Source organism: Solea solea, chromosome 3 (genome assembly GCF_958295425.1).
Source record: "Solea solea chromosome 3, fSolSol10.1, whole genome shotgun sequence".
NCBI lineage: Eukaryota > Metazoa > Chordata > Actinopteri > Pleuronectiformes > Soleidae > Solea > Solea solea.
Window position 1 is genome coordinate 33,153,079 of NC_081136.1, and position 21,286 is coordinate 33,174,364.

Below are 21,286 nucleotides of genomic sequence, written 5' to 3' on the forward strand. Positions count from 1 at the left end.
TTGCCAAAACGCCCGCAAAAGTTTCCGTTTTTGTCCATTTTTGGAGATTGAGACAAAGACAAATGTTATTTTAGATATCTTAAATACTGTTCAAATTTTCAAATGTAGTGTTTTACATGGCAGTAAAATTATTCTGGAAAAATGGACAAAAACACTTACTGACAGGACATTTTAGGTCCTTTTATGGTTAAAATAAGCAAAAAAAGTCCAGACGGACATTTTCAGGCTTAGATGTTAGAGTTAAAGCAGATGTCTCAAACTTGTGGCTCGAGGGCCATATCCAGCCCGCCAATCAATTTCATGTGGCCCACCACTTAGTATCAAATTATAATGACTTATTTCTGTATGTTGTTTTTTTTTGTAATATATTAATTTTGTGAACTATATTTCAGTCCATATCAACACAGACACTTTTACAGTTGCTAGTTCAAAAATGTAGATTTTTTTTTTACTTGACCGGCCCCCTACTGGCCAGACTAGATACTCATTGGCCCCCAGGACATTTGGGTTTGAGAGCCCTGGGTTAAAGACCTGATTGATTAAATGTTGCCAACCTTTTACACATTGTTCCTTTAAAATCAGCCAAAAATCCTTGGTTTATCTTGTAATTTGCACCCACTTCAAATTCAAAATAGAAACCGCTAATAACAAGCCGCCGTAATGACTGTACTTTTGTACAACTGCTGGTTTGCAAAGCGGTCCAGAGGAGTATGATAATTAATGTCCCTGTTTGACAAAGGGCATCGCACCAAATATAGAATATGGTGAAAGGAAGATAAATAATAAATGTCCTCACTGTGATATTACTTTGTCCCTTTCAAGCTGAATTGACGGCACAATATTTGCTTCCCCCCCCCCCCCCCCGTGCTTCTATTTACTAAAGCGCACTCGACCACCAGAGTTTCATGAAAAATTACAGCATTCATTGGGGCCGAGGCACATCAATAGCAATTAAGGCATTCTTCCCAAAAATGGCTTGTTTGTTTGTTGTCGGCTGCTCTTTCCGCGGGATTGTTTTGCCGCACTGTCAGGGCTCAGCAGAAAACAGCAGATAAGCAAACGTGCACTGGTGGTAAATCATCATGGCCCCTGCAGTGTCGGACGTATAAGTGGTCTGAGGCTGCAAGACGGAAAAGAAAAGTCCACACACTCACACTTTAGACACTTTTTAAACACCTCAGAGTCGATGTGGATTTAAATCAGCCTCGCAGAGAGACAATAGGTGAGAAATGTGTATTATTAGAAACTAAAGTGTCTTTCAGTGTCACTTAAAAGGTCTGTTTATGAATTAGTGACGTGTGGAGAGATGCCACTGATTCAGGAAACTTACGGTGGCCTCCACGTGCCAGAAAGCATGTTTTTCTGCACCTTAAAATACATATAAAATGGTTAATGTAAAGTGATGAAAACCAAACAATTTAAATTTTAAAACAATCATACATATACGCAACTAACATTTCTGACAATGAATCCTCTTAACTATTACACAGTGGACCTTTAAAGCTTTCTCTTTTTTTCAGTTTTGGTGGTAGAAAGTGAATACGATTGACTTTTAAAAAATCAGGAACTTTATAAAATGACAAAAATCTTAAAGTTCACCTTTGTGCTCAGTGACCTTTGAAGGAACAAACCAAAAAAGGTTCTCGCTAACTTCTCTCTTAACGCTTTTTAAGTATTTTATAATACAATAAATATAAATATAATTTGTGCATAGTGACTATTTTAATGCCCAGTATTGCTTTGAATAAATAAGCCTGACATTTCCTATGTTCATTGAATGCATCACAACTTCATTTTTATGAATTGCTACATAATTAAGTAACATTTCTGCATTGGAATATTACCTAAAAACAACAGGACTAATGTCAAATAGTTCATTTACATTAGCCAAACAATGAAATCCATATTTCTATTCAAGGAGTGAGGAAGAAAATATTTGCTATTTGGTATTTCCATTTGATGACACACCATCCAAAAAGGTATTTGCCATTGTCTTGAATAAGCGACCCCTAGTGGCAGAAATGACACATTTTGACTGCTTTAAACCCCTCCCACCCTGCCAGTCCCTGAAGCAAACCACTTCAATGCAGAACTCTGTGAGGCCGAGGCAGAAAAGCAGCTTGTGGTTTTGTCCCTTCCTTTCCTTCCTTTCCTTCCTTTCCTTTCTTTCTTTCTTTATTATTTTTTATTTCCTGTTGCGTCTTGACTCCTTTTTGCGATCCGTATTCTGTTGTCGTTGATTTCTGTACTTCCGCATTGTTGTCAGTGATTTGTTGAGCATTTACTCACGTGGCATCGGCGCATCATCGCATATCACGACCACGGCCCACCGTCACATATAACTCCACATGGCACCCGCCACCGGTCATCGCATCCATCCATCCCCCATCCATGTCCACCTCATTCGGGCTTGTCTCCTCACTGTGGTCACGTTAAGTTTCCAGAGAGTCATGTGTAAAGATTGCCATGTGACTAAAAGTGTAACGATGCAATGTAAAAAAAAAAAAAAAACTGCCATAATGCATTGATGTGTGTGTATGTGTGTGTGTAACTGTTAGGGTCTTATTATCCCATGCTGGAAAAATGGTGAGCCTCGTTGTTGACACATGTAATGCATCTGTGTTCATGTGAAAAGAAAAAGTTCTCCTCATGTTGCATGCTTTTTGGCTTGGCAGTGATCAAAACATAGCTCCCTGTCTCTCTCTCTCTCTGTCTCTCTGTGTGTGTGTGTGTGTGTTGTAATGTGTACACAAGTGTGTGTGTGTGTGTGTGCACCCCAGTGTGACACATACAGTAGATTTTTACCAGACAACATCAGAACAGCAGGGAAATCAACAACTATGCAATCATGTCAACAGCGTGGCACTCTTAGAATATGATTCCAATAGTTTTAGGGTCATTTCCTGTATTTGTTTGATTATTTATGTGCACCCTTGACGTTTGGGGACCGCTTTTCAGTTTCCCTGCAGAAAATTTGGACAAAAAAATAGACACGCCACGTCCTCTTTTATCGGCTTACTCACAGTTTGTTGCGTCAAGATTCTGGAGTGAACACTTGCAGCACTGTCATCCTAAATAATCCCAGTATTTTATGATATGCACATTGTCTTATTGTGATTTTTATTCTTGTGTGGGGAATTGTGCAACAACACAGTAAAAAACAACAACAATAATGCTATTTTAATGTGTGGAATAATCAGTTATGAGACTTTTAGGTGTTTTTCTTTGTTAATGATGGCAAATACATTCCTGTTCTGTGCTGAACTCCAAAGTAGGATAAAAAAACAAATAGGAACTTATTCCACAAACAAACAATGGTCATAAGGAGGATTAAAAAAAAACATACTTTTACTTGATGGCGTGGTTCTGGGACGACAGGACTGTGACGCAAGACACGGGAGTTGAGGACTATTTATACATGGAGGTAGGGGAACACAGGTGAAACCAATGAGGGGCGGGGTTGGCAATCTCAACGGAGGGAAAATCACACAAAGGAAGAGGAAGTCAGGATCTGAAAACGGCGGGAAATGATGAGTACAAAGTAAAACAGGAAGTGCATGAATGACTTTAACTAAAGACACACAAAGGGCCAACGTGAACTGATCAAGACATGATAAAACATGAAACACTAAACATGACTAACATTAACATATTTGACAGGACATAACAATGTGTCATTGAGGAACTACATGATACATTTGCTGCTTAACAAACATTTCATGATTGATTTCATGGTGGATTTATGAGCTTTTATGCGCATAATACAGTATATTGAACCTGAAAGTGTAAGTCAATCTAAGATAATATACCTCTGTGGTCACATTTCAGAGACACAACATATTTCATTAGCGTCCCTCTTTCTACTGCGGGAAATTCAAGCCTCGGTGTGTCAGAAAAGGCCACCGGCGTTATGGTACTAATTTGATTCGTCCTTGAGTTTTGTCTGTCCGTGAGAAAGTGAGAAACAAGCAGGTAATAAGACAGGGCTATGTGGTATCATTTAAATGAACATGAGGTAGGGGGGGGGAAGTTAAGATTCACTGTCACATTTAATGAGAACCCTACGGGAGGCTGGAGTCTCGCACCCTGACAGCTCGGTCACTCTCGTCCCAAGCTTAAAGGAGACACCTGAGGTTTCAGAGAGACTCTGGCGGAGTTCGTGTTCGGGGTGGGGGGGGGGGGACGGTCACCGTGTCAGATCTGTCATAACTCATACGTCAGCGAGACTTTGCTCTGACGGCCGCCATCTTTGAGCCATCTTCTGCTGCAGTGTGCAAGAAAAAAGGTTAAAAAAAACACTCAGGTGTTACTTTTCCGGTCTCACAGTGAAGCTTAGTTATAAATGTGCTGCTTTGCAGAAAAACAGAGAAGTGCCATGGTCAACACAAAGGGCTTCAGGATACCTATATAGTTCATATATATATATATATATAAATATATATATATATATATATATATATATACACATATACTGTGTATATATATGAGAAAATAGAATATTTTAGCTAGATCAGTGGCACAAAAGAAAATAAGTGTCACCAAACCCCTGATCTGAGGCACTAATGCATTTAAAAAATAATGCCAAGAGGTGGGCTGGGAACTGTGAGTAAGTGGGGTGGAGAAGGGAGGAGGGGTGATGGTGAAGAGGGGGCGTGGTCATCTGTACAACATTGATTGGCTCCAGCTCCTCGCGACCCTAAAGGATAAAGCGTTACGAAAAAATTAATGAAAAGAATGAATGAAGATCACAGTTCACCCATTCATCCTGTGTGCAAAGTTAGAAAACTGTCTTATCGGATGGAATTAGGTGACGATCTGCCCTCGTGAGCCCGCAGCGTCATTAAAATCTGCCGCCTCATATTTTACGATCGGCTATAAAAAAAAGAGGCTAAAGTAAGAGGAGATGAAGGATTACAACTTGCACCTGGCAGAGCATATGACTGGGAAATATAAAAAGAAGGACAACACATTTGGGTCCTTGCCAGATCCACTTTAGGAGAGCGTGTGTCATCAATTTTATTTTTATCTGCACTGCAAAAAAAAAAAAAAACCCGTCCTTGATCATAAATGCAAATGAGGTGTCAATAAATGAGCCACAAGTTGTTAAGATGACGCTGACACCGCGAGCGAATGATGGCGTTTCTGCGAGTGATTAATCCACTTTGGGTCATGGCACAAATCTGTGCCATGACACCTTTTTTTTAATTTAATGAGTCACAAAATTAATTAAAAAAAAGAAAAAAACACGCTGCCTACAAAGATGGAAAGGAAACGTGGGACGAATAAGGACACAGGTGGATATACTTTGTCACCTCGGGCAGCAAAGGAGACAAAAGAGGTTCTGTGCGGTGGGTGGTGGTTGGTCCACAGGGGCCGTGATGCATTGAATTAGACTGGAGGAGGTGATGGACTGATTTATCCGTTTTGTCAGAGGACGTTCAGGGACATGTTAGAAGAGCAGAACTTTTTTTCTTTTTTCTTGGACTTCACACGCGTTGAAACTTGTTATATTGCTCCTGTCTTCAGACCAGCATTATAGTCTCACCTGTGCAGCCACAGATTAGTTTTCACACATGTGGGAACCTCCGTCACCAAATTTCTTTCACCCCCTCACCTCGTGATTTAATACCTGTCCCCTTCTCCCCGCCTGTGCTGCTGTGTTTGCACGCTGCGGTGGTGCAAGGACACATGCCTCAGGTGGTGGAAGTGATGTTGGTTTACTGTTCTTTTGTCATGGGAACAGGAGGCGGAGCAGGAAAACACGGCATAACATACAGAGATTTCCTGTCTAAACCTCCAGCTCAGACTGTACGGCAAAATCACATGCGATGAAAAGCCAGCCTACCTAACCAAGGACAATGTCGTGTTCCATCACGTGTCCATAGTTAGGTCGTAGATCAGTACATCGGCACGTGATTGTGTGGATAGTTACGTTGTCGCCCTTTTCACGTACAAAAATATTCACGTCATTAAGTCCATATACAAAAGACCAGAAAAGGAGCTTGTATTGTGACAATATGATTTAAAATGACTCATTTGTGTTATTGCTATACTGTCAGGAGTTACTATCAAATCCATACCAACCAGTGTATTACTTACAAACCTCTAGGATTTAATTTGAGTCATGATTAATACATCTGCTGCATTAATGTAGACGTAGATGTTAGAGAATGGCGGTGCATTTAGAGAACGTTGCAAATAAGCTTTAATTTTAGTCATGATTAATACATCCGTTGCATTAATGTAGATGTTAGAGAATGGAGGTGCATTCAGGGAACGTTGCAAATACGCTTTAATTTTAGTCACGATTAATACATCTGCTGCATTAATGTAGGTGTAGATGTAAGAGAATGGAGGTGCATTCAGGGAACGTTGCAAATAAGCTTTAATTTTAGTCACGATTAATACATCTGCTGCATTAATGTAGGTGTAGATATAAGAGAATGGAGGTGCATTCAAGGGCCAAATATCGCACAGTGTTTGCCCAGCTTTTATTGTGATAATTATCTTTCGGCTCTATGTTAAGAATCTGTTGTCTAATGCACCAAATCAATCTGGAACCTAGAATGGTTGCTTCCTCCTTTTTGCAGTTTCCCAGAAAACACTAAACATTAAAAACATTCAAAAAAGCAAAAGAGCTTCTTAAAAACTGCTAGAAAAAAGGAACAAGCAATAAATCTAATGTTCCATGTCTCAAAGGGTTTTATCGTAGAAGCGTCCCGGTGTCATCAGTCCTCAAAAGTGAAATCAGCACTCGACAGAGTTACGAGAACAACAATGAGCGTTTGAAGAGTTTGAGACCTCGGAGGATTGTTTGCTGCATTCGCTGCATTCCTGCCGTTCCCTGTCTGGCCATATCGCTCTTTCTCTTTTTCAGCAGAGCAGTGGTGCATCAAATGTTCTCATCTTTTCCTCCTCGCTTCACTCTCCGTGCTGCAGCTTATCTCGGCATTGTGAAGCGAGCGGCGGCGGCGGCGGCGGGGTCTTATTACTGAGGAGATTTAATAAAAGTGCAACTTTTTGATGACTTTGCTGCAGCGTCTCTTTTGCTTACAGCATCTGTGTGTGTGTGTGTGCTTTGTTACCTCCTCGTGTTATTTTTTTCCGGCATAAACACTGACCTTGTCAGGACCAGTAGTCCTCATGGAGCCCAAATCTGGGTTCTTAATGAGGCAGAAGCTAATTTCTGAGGAAATGGTTGAAACTGAATTGCGGTTGAGTTAAGGACAGGAATAAGGCTTTTGGTTAGGCCGTCCAAATAAATTAAAGTCAACGCAAAGTCCTTAAAAGCATAGCTGTACAACCTGTGTGTGTGTGTGTGTGTCAGAATCAGCAGTCTTTTAAGTCTCGGCTGCTTTATAAACGTCTCGTTCCCTCAGATCTTCTGTGACACATGCAAACTGCGGCGGAAGACGGAATGAAAGCTGTCGTTAGCCGCGTAGCAAAGTCAGATTATGAGACGTTAAAGTAATCTGAGAGGACGATGCTCATGAAACAAATGTCACAAGGTTGCGTCATGGGAAGTGTGACACTCCGAAGGAGATCTAAAAACCGTAAAATGCTGGCTACATATGAAGGACATCAGCATGACCAGTCAATCCCATGTCACTGCGGAACCAGCACTTTTACCTAACATGGCACATTTCGCTGATTATATGTTGTTGAAGAAAAGATCCCAGGCTCAGCATGGAGATGTTTGATTTCCTAAAAATCACACCTCATTGCGACATGTTAAACAATGGTTCTGGTTATTTCCCGGATTGTTCTCGCGTCTCCCTGGAGACTCAGTTTAAAATCCGCAGAATGATGCTACGCTGTGGCTTGTTATGCAGTAATAAGCGTTCTGCAGCGACAGGCAGGAGTTATTGCAACAAAGAAAGCAATAAATGTACATTTTCTGCCATGATTTCAGCAGAAGCCTTCGGTATAATGACTCTAATGAGTCATTAATACAGGCTATTATCAGTTCTGATATGAAAGATTTGTGGTAGAATAAAATGCACACTGTTCCATCTGCAGCCGTCTTGAACGCAGCAATCCCGCACCGTCTCAGGGGTCCTGCAGCACTCATATAGACCCATTCTGCAGGCTGCCTGCCTGGTCACTCCATCCCTGTCTGACTGTGCTGCAATAAAAAGTGTCCCCAGTGTGTAGCTAAGTGTTTGTGTATGCAAGAGAGAGTTGTGAGGGCGTCCAGGGATGTGTGTGGCGCTGTCTCGCTGTTTAAATTGCCTGCAGCTTCAACCACGGACAACATAACTCCCCTCTGGACAGAAGGGGGAGCCGATGAGGAACAGCGACCTTCCCCAAGAGTGTCAGTGTTATATACCTGAAAGAATGTAAGCACTCATTTTATTAGGTAGTATTAGGTCGTGTAGTTGAGGTTTTCTCCTCTTTCTAAGGCGTAATATAAGGTCCATGGTGATGTCAGCCAGTGTCTTGTAACCACATGCTTCACTATGTAAGAAAAAAGAAAAGCCAAATGTCCCACAAGCAGCATCTGGTGCCTCAGCTGCTCGGACATCCGGTCCAGAGGTAGCAGAGAGGACAGAGTGTAAGTGGGAACTCTGCTGTGGGTTTGCACGGAGGAAGGGTTAGGAAAAAGAGAGAAGGAATTAAGGGTCTGCAATTATCTGACCTTTTTAAATAGGAGTTATTCATGTCTTTATAATTTCTGAGTTGGTTTTTTTTGTTTGTTTTTTTTAATCTGATGTGGCGTTATCCCAAGGATAAAAAAACATTGCCTGAGGGAAATGTTTGGAGAAGAGTGTGTTTATCTCCGCACACCTGTGTCATCATTCAGAATCAGAATGTGTGATCTTCCTCATGAATAAAACGGCATATGATTTTGGTAAACCAGGGGAGTTAAAAAGACGCCCATTTGAATGTCGGTCTATGTGAAGATCAGCTACGTTCTCACTTGATTTACAACATCAGTAAGCGTTTTCCTGAGGAGCGCTCAACATGGTGCCAGTCAGCTGACGTCACCAGTGGTTGCACTTGGTGCCCTGAAGTTTTCAATCTGAAACAGACCCTGCAGCATTTTTCAAACTTCTGTTTTCGGTGCTCTAAATGCAATATTTATGTGTTTTTAAGTGAAAACTGAGTAGTATGAATGTAGCTGTGCACTGCTCAGCTGGGTACCACACATGAAGGCATCAAAATATAACCACTATTCTATCCCAAATACAATAAAATAAACATGGGGTGCATTTTTTGGCAGAGCTGGTTTTAAAGCTGCCAATATGTGCATCGCCCCTTTTTATTTAGTCAGAAAAATGTTACACATGTGAAATTAAGTCTTATATGCAAGGAGACATCCAAATATAACACACGCACCACTATTGTATCCCAAATATTCTACAAAATAAAATAAAACAAGGGGAGCATTTTTCAGCAGGGCTGGTTTTAAGGCTGCCAAGATTTGCATCCCACATTGTATTTCGCCAGGAAACTTGTTACACATGTAAATTGAATCTTATGTGAAAGAGGACATAGAAATATAACATGAGCACCACCATTTTATCCGAAATACTCTACAAAATAAAATAAACAAGGGGTGCATTTTTCGGCAGAGCTGGTTTTATGGCTGCCAAGATTTGCATCCCAAATTTTATGTTGCCAGGAAGCTTGTTACAAATGTGAAATGAACTCTTATATGCAAGAGGACAAACAAATGTAACATGAGCACCACTATTGTATCCCAAATACTCTACAAAATAAAATAAACAAGGGGTGCATTTTTCGGCAGAGCTGGTTTTAAGGCTGCCAAGATTTGCATCCCACCTTGTATTTCGCCAGGAAACTTGTTACACATGTAAATTGAGTCTTATGTGAAAGAGGACATAGAAATATAACATGAGCACCACCATTTTATCCCAAATACTCTACAAAATAAAATAAACAAGGGGTGCATTTTTTCGGCAGAGCTGCTTGTACGGCTGCTGAGATTTGTTTGCCCCATTTTTTTTTTGCCAGGAAGCTTGTTACACATGTGAAATTAAGTCTTATATGCAAGGAGACATCCATATATAACACGAGCACCACCATTTCATCCCAAATATTCAACAAACGTCTGCTGAGATTTTCATCTCCCAGATTTGCAGCATATAAATAACTAACTGCAGGAGAATAAGACAGCCAGGGAAACACAGTCATGTATTAAAAGAGAAGAAAAGTGGGAGAATGTGTTGCATTTGTCTTGCACACCTGCCTCACCTTCCAGTCAGGCACACACACACACACACACACATAGGATTCAGGTAGTGATCTAACAGGTACAGGTTGTTCCCGACTGTTCCCTGTGAAGGGACATGAGGTGTCCCGCGTGTGGGTGTCACTGTCTTGCTCAGCGTACATCAACCCCCGGCAGAGTCCTTGCTCTGACAGCCTGCCCACAGCCACACGACGCTAGATCAACAGGAAAATGATTGGAGAGTAGGTGGCGGCGGTGAAGGGGGATCGGACATGAGAAACTGCTGACAGGGCGCGCGGCTCTGCTGTCGCCTCACTTACGGTAATGAGCGACAAGGAGGAGGAGAGCGAGGAGGTGTGAGAGAAGAAAGAACAAAAGGCGGGGGGGTGTATTTGAGTTGAGATGAGAGAATGAAAAAAGAGAGCAGTGAGACTCACTCCTGTAGGCTGCTGATGAAATGCTGATTAAAAGGAAATGTTTCCTTTTTTAGTCCCTCACACTCTTCATTGTTCACGCTTTTGTGCTTTTTGAAGTGTGTGAACGTCACAAGACCTCAGCTGCTTCTTCTTAATGGTGAGTCATCCTGTTAACGTTCCAGTACAGTACAGTACAGTACAGTATTTCTACAGTAATAATGTGAGTTTATTGCACTGATTGTAGCCTGGATATTACTTTAAAAATGTCACGGTATTTCTGTGCTATGATCTCCTTTTTACCTCATTATAAACACTGAAAACAACATGAGATTGCCATTAACATGACCTCCATATTAGAAAGTACTGAGTCACACTCTCTGTGCGCTCTCTCCAGCTTCGGCGTCGTGCGGGTGAGACATCCTCGCGCTGCGCGTGTCAGGCCGTGTCATCTCTAGCCTCGTTCTGACGAGGTGACGGCTCCACATGACTCAGCTTTTGTACTGAAGAAAAAAAAAAAACCTTCACGATGAAAGAGAAAGCTGGGTAAGAATGTCGGTGACTCATCACTTCTCAACTTCTTTGCCGACACATTTTTAATGCAAAGGACGATCGCTGTGGAGCAAAGTCAAAGGTGTTCTAGCACATTATAGGTGTCCTCTTTTTTCTTTTTTTTTCACTGCACACCTTAAGCTCGTTTGGGAGCCGTAAAACGCATAATTAGTTTGCTTCGACAGGAGCCTGCTAAGCCCCATTTTAAGATAAACCCGCCGCTGTGATGAGGCAACTTTCTCTCAGCCCGAAGAGCAACAATGTCAGACGGGGGAAAAAAAGCAAAAAGAAACATGAAGGTCGACTCAGGAGTCGACGGACTCTCACTCTCTGGAAGAGCAACCTTTCACATTCCACTGAGATCTAATTGAATTTTCTCCCGCTCTTATCGGCTCTCACCTGGATAACATCGGAACACTTTCTGGTGAAGAGTCAGTAGGGAACACAGCCGCTGCCTGGTTCTGCTTCATTTTTTTTTGTGTCACAACATGAACACACTGTCACATTTTCTTTTTTTCATCCATCACTTGAAAGCAATTTCACCGATGACGGCGAGACTGGGGTGTGTGTGTGTGAGTGTGTGAGTCAGTGAGTACTGTGACAGATAGTGGAGTATGTGCCAAAAGAGTGAATAGTGTGCCTGACGGCAGACCAATGCATCGCCTGCCTCCTCGGCTCCAGCGTAACAATGAACATCCCTCTCTCCGTGGCACAGCGGCTGACAAATAAATGGTAGGGGAAGAAGAATAAATAACACGCCTGCGAGTCTTGCGTTTTTCTCTGTCGCAAAATCAGGAGTTGTTTGTCCAAAACTGTTTAAAACGACTTGAGATTACGTTCATTTGTCAGCCCGGTGCAGAGCAGTGAAATGCTCTTGAAGCGTGATGCTGTGTAATATCAGATTTAGGATGCTTGACGTAGCAGTGGGCACGTCACAATTTCTTTTTTGATGGATCACCGCTCGAGATGGGGATTGGCGTCGCACTTAATCAGCTGTTGACTTGTTTTGTCGATGGATTTTTGATGAATGAAAAAAACCCACTGTGGGAGCCGTGTCTCGTTTTTATTTGTGAGATTTCCCGGGGTCATGCTGAGGTCACCTGTGTTTTTATTCAGGTGTTGCCGATTGAAAGGGTGGAAATGTGCTTGCTTTTTTAAGTTTTTGTTTTGATTTGTTTAATGAAAAAAGAAAAATAAACACTCTCACTCGCCTCTGCAGCAAGAAGACCAAGGGGTTTCCCGGTTGGAACAAGGGTCACAGGTTCTCCGGCTTCCTCCCACAGTCTAAAAACGGTGGGGTTGGTCAATTGGACACTCTAAATTGACCATAGTTCATGGAAACACCGAGAAGATACAGCTTGGACGCATCATCAGTGATGAACCAAGGCTCACGGGGTGTTTCGGTTCTCAGATCATCAGACACCCTGGGCGACCCAGCCAGGGTTGATCAGACCCTGGCTTGTGTCCGAGCAGTGCTTCGCCCCTCCTGATCCACAACCACCTAGAAGATTTTTCAACCCTCTTATGCCAAGGAGCCTTAACACTCGGTGCAGAGATTGCCCTGGAAACCCCCTGCAGCCCACCTCGATCGGCTCACAGCAGGCCCCTCCGACCGTTGGCTCTGCAGGCCTCTACCAGCTCGAGATACTTGATAGATAGGTGTGAGAGTGGATGGTTTGTCTCTGTGTGTGGCCCTGTGACGGACTGGCGAACTGTCAGCTGAAATTGGTACAGCTCCCCCCCCGGCGACCCTCATGTGGAGGATAAAGTGGTAGAAGATGGATGGACGGACCGACCAGTCAGTACAAGACTTAGTCGCTACACCCCTTGCATTTCAGTGATTAGCACAGCTTCCTCACAGCAGAAAGACCCTTGTTTTGAAACCTGGTTTTATTTGACTGTGGCCTCTCTGTGAGAAGTGTGTAGGTTCTCCCCAAGGCCCAGGTCATGCGCTCTGCGTTTTATAAAAGTTCCTCATCCGCCCATTTCTTCATCCGTGTCCGTGAGCACAACAGTTCTCCAGTCGCGGTTCATGGCTCTGAAGCATGTTGAGGTCAACAGAAACAAGGAAGAAAATGGTAACCATGGAAACTTGCTTGAGGTTGTGCGAGGAGGTTGCTGCTAACACAAGGACATGCAAAAAAAAAAGACGGTGCGGCTTCCTGCAGGAGAAACTGCCGGCACCGGAACGGAACGTGAGTGCGACACCGGTCTCTGAAGGGTTTTCCTGGCTCCCTCGCACAGTCCAAAGATTATTATGGTTAATTGGAGACTCTAAATTGACTGTATATGTGACTGAAGGTGCGAATGCCTCTGGTATGTCTGGTCCATCTCCTCCAACATAAGCTGCGTTTTTATTATTCATGCTTTTTAAATGGTTTCTTTACTGTTTTTAAACTATTTTTTATAAATGTACCATGTAAGGTAACGCAGCTCATGGGTGATTATGTGTCACGTTCTCTAAAACTGAACATCTACATATAAATATTTAAACACTTTCATTAGCGAAACCACGCACTTGTGTCTTTAGCTGCCTCGTAGCTGCAATTTTATGATCACACAGTCATCTAGCAAAGCTGCCCCCCCCCCCCCAATATTTTCCTGTTCCCGAGTGCTGTGCCACGCGTCAGCCAGGTTTTTTCATACACTTCATTACAACAATAGTAAGCACTTTGGGTTCTTAGCATCACGGGCCTCGGTAAGCTCGGTGCAGACTGTCCTTGAGCTCAAAATTCCCCCTCACAAAGCCTCGGAACAGTCATGTTCATGTTTGGGGAACACGAACACAGGCAGTATTTCTTTAATAGGAATCATGGTTGGAGGGATGACAGGATTTAAGGTTTAGGGAGATAAAATAAAATATATATTTGCCCCCGCTCTGCTCACACATACTTAATAACCTCACAAACCTGCGTGTACTTTTTTATTTATGTCTTCGAGAGGACATTTTGACCTTGTGGGGACATTTCGTCCAGGCCCGACATCTTTAAAACCGTTTTTATGTCAAGGTTACGACCTGGTTTTAAGGTTAGGTTAAGGGTTTGACACTTAGTTGTGAGGATTAAGGTTATGGTAAGGGGTTAGGGGAATGCATTATGGCATAAAAAACAAGTGTGTGTGTGCGTGTGAGGGAATGATGATCAGCAGGCTTTTAAGGTTGTTGAAGGTGAATTGCAGCAGCAGAAGTCGGTGGATTGATGTTTTCAATGTCTGCTTTATTGGCACCACTTTACAATACTAATACAGAGTGCAAGTGTGAACGCCTAAAACTCTATCACATTTTCCCATGAATATATCAGAATATGATGATGTCGAGACAAATGACTTTGGAAAAACACTGAAGAACACAAAATACACTCACAGCCTAAATAAAGTCCCTACAGCAAATATTATAGTGTAGAATAATCACTTATTGGTTGACTTTGTGTCTTCAGAGACAAGACACGGCTAGCTCGCACTCGCTGTGCGGCTTCATGGCCTCTGATTTCCTGAATCTGCCTCTGAATCACGTGATGTGAAGGCGCATCACGTGTTGCGGGAGAAGGCAGCGACAAAGGCTGCGTTTAGGGTTTATGTTGCGATGCAAGCTCATGAAATAGAAGAATCGTTGTCATTTAGAAATGATGCTGATTTTTTTTTAACGACCCCTTTTTGTCCACAGGGACAAAAAGGTGAGTTCTTCTTCTGTGTCGAAACCATTAGTGCAACAGTTTGTTTACCGTTCCTTCTGCAGTCGCAACTTTTACCATGTTCAGGTTAAAAGTTTCCCTTTTTCCTCCGTGTGAATACATCAGTGCCAGAAAGAGAAATGCGGTGCCTGTGCCTTGAATTTTTTTTTTTATCTTCGCTACAGATTTAAAAAGGAGATTTGTTCATCGGGAAACTGAGTTGTTGTTTTTTTGGGGGGGTTGTATAACAAGTGGAAAATCCAAAAAAAGGAAGAAACACAGTTATTTCCCCCCGACAGGTCAGATAATAGGCAATTAGCTTGTGAAATCATCAGGGAAGTGGGGGTGGCTCGATTGTTTGTTCCCCTCACAACGAGGTGAAGCAGCAGCTGAATCCTTTATCCAGCCATTGTTGTTCTTGAACACACCATTTCCCTTTCTTCTTCTCTGTCAGGCGACGCACATTAACAAAAAAAAGAAAAAGAAAGAAGGCTGAGGTATAAAAATAGCGTTCTGATGTGCAACAAGATGTGAATTAGAAGTAGGGAAGTAAGCATCAAACAGAGAGAGATGTGGAAATCTGAGCCAGGCTTTAGGTACAAGAACAATCACCATCCATGACGCATTCCATATTTCCAAATCAGGTGAAGTTGTTTTAATGGCTTATTACTGAGGATATGACAGATGAGTCACAACTGCATCAATCTTAGCACTATCTCTGCATCACTGCACCTATTGCTTCTGCGCAGGTGGTGGTGAATCGTACGAGCTGGAGCCGAATTCATGAATCAAAGGACTTGGGGAATCAGAGCTGGTTAATTCAGAATCAGCGGTTTATCACGGATGACGGATCGACTTACGGGATTTTCCTATTCCCGTAGCAGCGTCCACATTACAACCACTCGAGGTTCAGCTTCAACGGACACAGAGTAGGGGTTTTTTTTTCACTTTGGTGAGCTCCACGGTGAATCCTCACTTCCGGGGAAGCTCAGCTTCTCTCGCAATCAACGTAGCTTCTGCGTGACGACTGGAGGAACTGTCTGAAAGGTTTTTTCAGACAGTTTTTGATTGACGGCGCTGTTATCTGGGCCAGTCCACTCGTCTTCAAGAGTTTTCCGATCTTTTGTGCGCTCAAGGAACCGTAAAAACGTCACTATATACAGACTGTATAATGTGTAGCTCGTTCATTTAAATTTCCCTTGTTTTTAAGTTGAATTATTTTAGATGATTCGTATCTTCTTCTTCTTCATGTGAGACTGGTGGGGTGGCGCCCTAGCGCCCTCTATGGACAGGCTGCCACTGCCTCACGCATGCACTGCGAATAAAAAAAGCGACCATAGCATTTCAGTTTGACACAATTATCCTTGTTCCAGTCAGATTTTTCTTCAGAGACCAGACACAGACGCACGGAAAGTTTCAGAAAACTAATTCCACTGCTTGTTCTGCGGCGTGATGGGATAAATGCTTTGCCCCGCCTGCCCTCTGCTCACACGCTAATGCTCCCTCTGTCAGGTCTGATAGTATCACTCTGACAGAGCTTGTTTTCAGACACAGGACACAGCATACAAATAGCGTTACATCATTTCTGCTCACAGAGACCCAGACAGAGGGCAGAATGTTAATGGCAGAGATTGCACACGGCAGCTTTTGAACGTATTAAGATACTATAAGTTTAATAATGGTTTATTAACAGAGAGAGATTACGACGGACGGCGTCATTTAACATGCAGCTTCTCCTGCTGCTGCCTCTCTCCGTCGCTCGCTGTGTTGCTCTTTATTTTACACACATCCTTGGGCGACGGATTTTGGAAGAGATTCAGTCTCGAGCCCCAACCTGTTTTTTACACCGCGCGCTGTGTTGTTGTTGTTGTTGGAACGACGTGCCGTTGACATTACATGGGATTGCCTGTGGTTATGCCAGGCCCCGGCTGTAGACGCAGCGTGTCCCTGAACACTTCTGGGTAAATATCCTCATTCCAGCTCGAAATTCTACACGAGAGATAAACGGCAAAACCTTTTTTTACCGACTATTTGTGTGTGTCGTATCATGTTTTGGAGTCTGCCTGGCAGTCCTTGGACGATTAGACGTGAGCTAAAGTCTTTCTTTCACGGTGATTCCTCAGAATATATAGATTACATGTAAAAAATATGGAATTAGAGACGGCTGCACTTTTATGTCAGGTTTCTTATCCTCTCTCCATCTCTCTCTCTCTCTCTGTGTGTGTGTGTGTGTGTGTGTGTGTGTCAGCTACTTCTACTGCGCAGTATCGATTGTCATCTCCATAACCTGTCCTATCCAGTCCTATCCAGACTGATCACGACGGGCGAGCAGAAAGCAAAACCACCATATGGGAAATTTGACAGTGTAGAGCAGGGGTGTCAAACATACGGCCCGCGGACCAGAACCGGCCCACCGAAGGGGCCAGTCCGGTCCCGCAGGATGAATTTGTGAACATTTCTAATAATAATAATAATAACAATGATGTGAAATGGTATATTTTTAAATTTAAAACAAAATATGGGGATCATTTTGAGTTTTTTAGTGTTAATAGGTTGTTATGCTGTTGTTTTACTGGTCAGGCCCACTTAAGCTTCAATGAAGCCCCTGAATTATACTGGGTTTGACACCCCTGGTTTAGCATAGTCTTTGTTTTTATCCTTTTTATTAACCTTTAGAAAACCTTTTCCCATCACTATGTGAAAACTTAGTAATACAAAGAGGGTTTTATGTCCTTTTGTTTCAGCACAACCTGTAGACAATCTCACAAAAGTAATATCAACTATATAAACACACCTGAGCAAAATCTGCTCAAAACTGGTTTGAATTTGTGAATAAGAAGACGACAAAAACACGTTTTTGTAAAGCCTGAAGATGTGGCCTGAAACACACACGCCCCCAGAACGTCCATATAAGGAGTTGTGTATTATTCCCACGGAATAAAATTATTTTATTATAGTTATTATACTTATTTTAATAACGCACGCCGCAGCCGCGACTCACAACCGTCACATTTAATGTCCCGTTTTGAACTCCGACTAAATATACAGGGAGGTTAACAAGGGGTGAGGTTGCAGATTAAAGCACACAGAGCCACAGAGACGAATGTTTCTCCTTTTAATCACCAACAACGACAACGGGAAAGACTCATCTTGACCTGGTGATTAGAGAGAGAATTTACAGTACTTATGACATTGAGCAGTTTAATAGTGTGTAAAACTTTTAAAACAGGAAAGGTCATCAACAGTGAATCTATGTCTGTGAATCTAAAATACAAATACACAGATATTGAAAAACGTCTTTTTTTTAGATCTGAAACAATCACTCGATTCATCGATTATTCATTTTGAAGCTTTTTTTCATGATTAAAACAAGATTTGTGATTGTTTTAAGCTTCTTAAATGTGAACATATTCTTCCTCAAAATCATTCAAACTGAATTATTATGGTTTGTGGAGAAAAACAAGACATTTGACAACATCATTTCCAGGTTTGGCAAACACTAATCAACATTTTTTTATGTTTTCTGACATTTTACGGACCAAACGATTACTCGATTAATTGAGAAAATAGTTGCCGCTCTAATCTCCGAGGCTTCTTCTGCTGCAGTGTGTCCTTGTGTTCTGCCTGATGAAGTGATTCATTCTCAGCGAGGGGAGAGAAGGGATTTGACTTTGAAAGAGGAAGGATTGCATGAGCAGAAAATGTTTTTAAAGAAACAGAAATAAGTGATTTTGGTTATTATTAAAGTCCGGCTTCTATACTGGGGGAAAACACACACACACACACACACACACAAGATAAATGACTTCTGTCTGGAGCAGAAAAATATCAGCTGATATTGTCTGCTTCGGGGAGCTCTTGTGCTCAGCGGCTCCATTGCCGCCGTCCACCACGGGAAGATAACACGGCCCGATAGCTCACCACCACTCACCTCAACTGTGATGATTCAGCAGGACCTCTCAAGGTTAATAATAAAATAAAAGTAGACAGAGTTCACACTGAAAACCTCATCGCCGCGTTTTTCAGAATACAGATATTTAACTTCAGAAAAGACACACACACACACACACACACACACACACACACACACCGAGTTGTGTGTTATTCCCACAGCAATTTCCCACGGGTGCACCATGAGCACTAAGGGGTCATCATTTTTCCTTTAGGGACTAGATTTCAGTGCTAAATTCTTATGGTTAATGTTAATGGCAAATAGTCTTACGTTACGATAAGTCAAAGATTACAAAAGCATTATACTCACGTATAGACATTTTTCAACAATTACAAGCACAAATGTGTCTTAATCTATGGCATATTATGTCATGTGACATGGACTGGATCACGCTAACACACCTTTGAGCTAATAGAGAACGTAAACGGCACGCGTGACCTCTGTCGGACGGACAGAGCTGGACATGGTGTCGCACTGAAGCATCGACGAGACGCTGTGATTATATTCCGGGTGGATTGGAGGCTGCTGTACTCATCCATCTTCCAAACTGACATATTTTACGTCATCATCTGGAAGAGCTCAGGACAGAGATGTCAGGAAAGTGTGTGTGTGTGTGTGTGTGTGTGTGTGGACGTGGAGCAGAGTCGGTGTTGCAGAGCGAGTGTTTGACTTTGAGGTTTAAAAAGGAAAGTGAAGATAATGCAAATACTGCACGTCACATTACCACGACATGACATGGTGATTTATTTATTTATGTGTCCTCTTACGAGTAATCCCCTTTGAACAGCTCCAACCCACGCTGTGCTTAAGTTTTGTTTTTCTTATCAGATTTTGACTTGAAATCCCATTGGATGTCAGATCCTGTCGCGCCGGGGGAAACACAAACAGGAGAGGCTGCATTTAGATTCACAACAAGCAAGTGTGAACACGGCGAGCAAAGCGAAGTCTTCTGTCCCCCGCTCACCTGCAGCCGAGAAGCAGCACGCTCTCATTTCTCTTGTTCATAATTCATCGCTTCATACGAGGTCTCCCTTTTTTTTAGACGTAGCAGGACGCGGTTACATCGCTGCTAAAGATACTTTCTCCTCCGCGATGAGAACGAGACGCGCGCCCCCCTGTGAGGGAAAGCTTCTTGATAAAGCGGTGCACAAATGCACGACACACTCTGCGACACAAGAGGAAATAAGCAGATATCCAAGTGATTTATTTATAATTGGATGGATGTGCAGAGGTTATGTTTTTCTTTTTCACTTATTTCTGCAACTTTGGGGGAAAAAGAAGAAGAAAAACACTAATTCTTGCTGCTCAGACTAAAAAAAGTTTGCCCTCGATGAATCACTTTTTTTCTGAGGTACTGAAAATCCTAATTCTATGCTCACTGACTGCAGTTATCACCTCATCCAATAATACGAGGAAAAGAAAACGCTTATCTTAATCTGAGTAACAACATGTCACTGTCTGGAAACCTGGCTTGGATTTCTGCAGAAATATGCTGAGAAATGTGAGCTCTTAAAACTTAAACACATATTTATACAGAATGGCTTTTAATACCCAGCAGTGTGGTGGTGACACTTTTATTATTCTTTTAATCCTTGTGCGTTTTTAGTTGGTATTTTCACGTCTTGATTTTCATTTTTTTAAATGCTGTGTGTCTTTTATTTGTAAAGCACTTTGTTCACCTGTGGTGTTGTTGTTACATTAATTTATACTGCCGATGAACACATGAATTTAGTGCTTTAACCTTCGCTGGTCACGCTCAACTGTTCCCGTTAGCCTTTCAAATATTGGGACTTTCTACAAAACCAAAGCTCTTTCAAAACCCTAATGGCCCTTTTCCACTGTGGTGCAAGCTCGACTCGGCACGGCACGGTTTAGGTTGGTTTTCCACTATAAACCTACTCAGGTTCCTACTCAGCGTGGGCGGAGTCATCACTGCACGAAACTGCGGTGGCTTCGTTTACACGCGTCACACACAAACGAGCGACTCGTGACTTGTAAAGCTGTGGTTTTCAGTGTAACTGAATCATTAGAATCAGTTCATTAAAACTAATCGTTCAGTACTTCCTCCACGACTGGAGCACAGACGTGCTGTCGCTTACTACACCAGACTCCACTCCTCTGTTATATATTGAGATTTTAGACATTTCCCTGGTCATTGTTGGAGATTAACCCACGTTTTCAGGATTGTTTAGTCTTTTTAACTGAGCTACAGTTCGGCATTGTTCGGCTTAATTCTCGTGTCGGACGTCTCTTCCTGTTACGGCACTCTGACCAATCAGTGGCCAGCTTGGAACCTCGCCAGAGCAGGTACTAAAAAAAAAGTACCCAGTACCAGGTGCTATGCCAGAGGAAACATTAACCGTGCCGTGCCGTGCCGTGCCGTGCCGTGCTGTGCCGTCAGCAGCAAAGAGTAAGAAGTTGTTTGACACAAAGAACATTTTTCCCCGTGTTGTGAGGAACTCACCTCACAGAGCTCGTCACTGTAGGAACTCCTGCTGATTTACCA

At 42.5% G+C, this 21,286-nt stretch overlaps 1 protein-coding gene across 3 annotated transcripts in view; it reads left to right on the forward strand.

The window, feature by feature from the left end:
- iqsec3a (IQ motif and Sec7 domain ArfGEF 3a) overlaps nt 1-21,286 on the forward strand; it is an 81,133-nt gene that overhangs the window by 22,568 nt on the left and 37,279 nt on the right. The gene's annotated exons all lie outside the window — the stretch shown is intronic.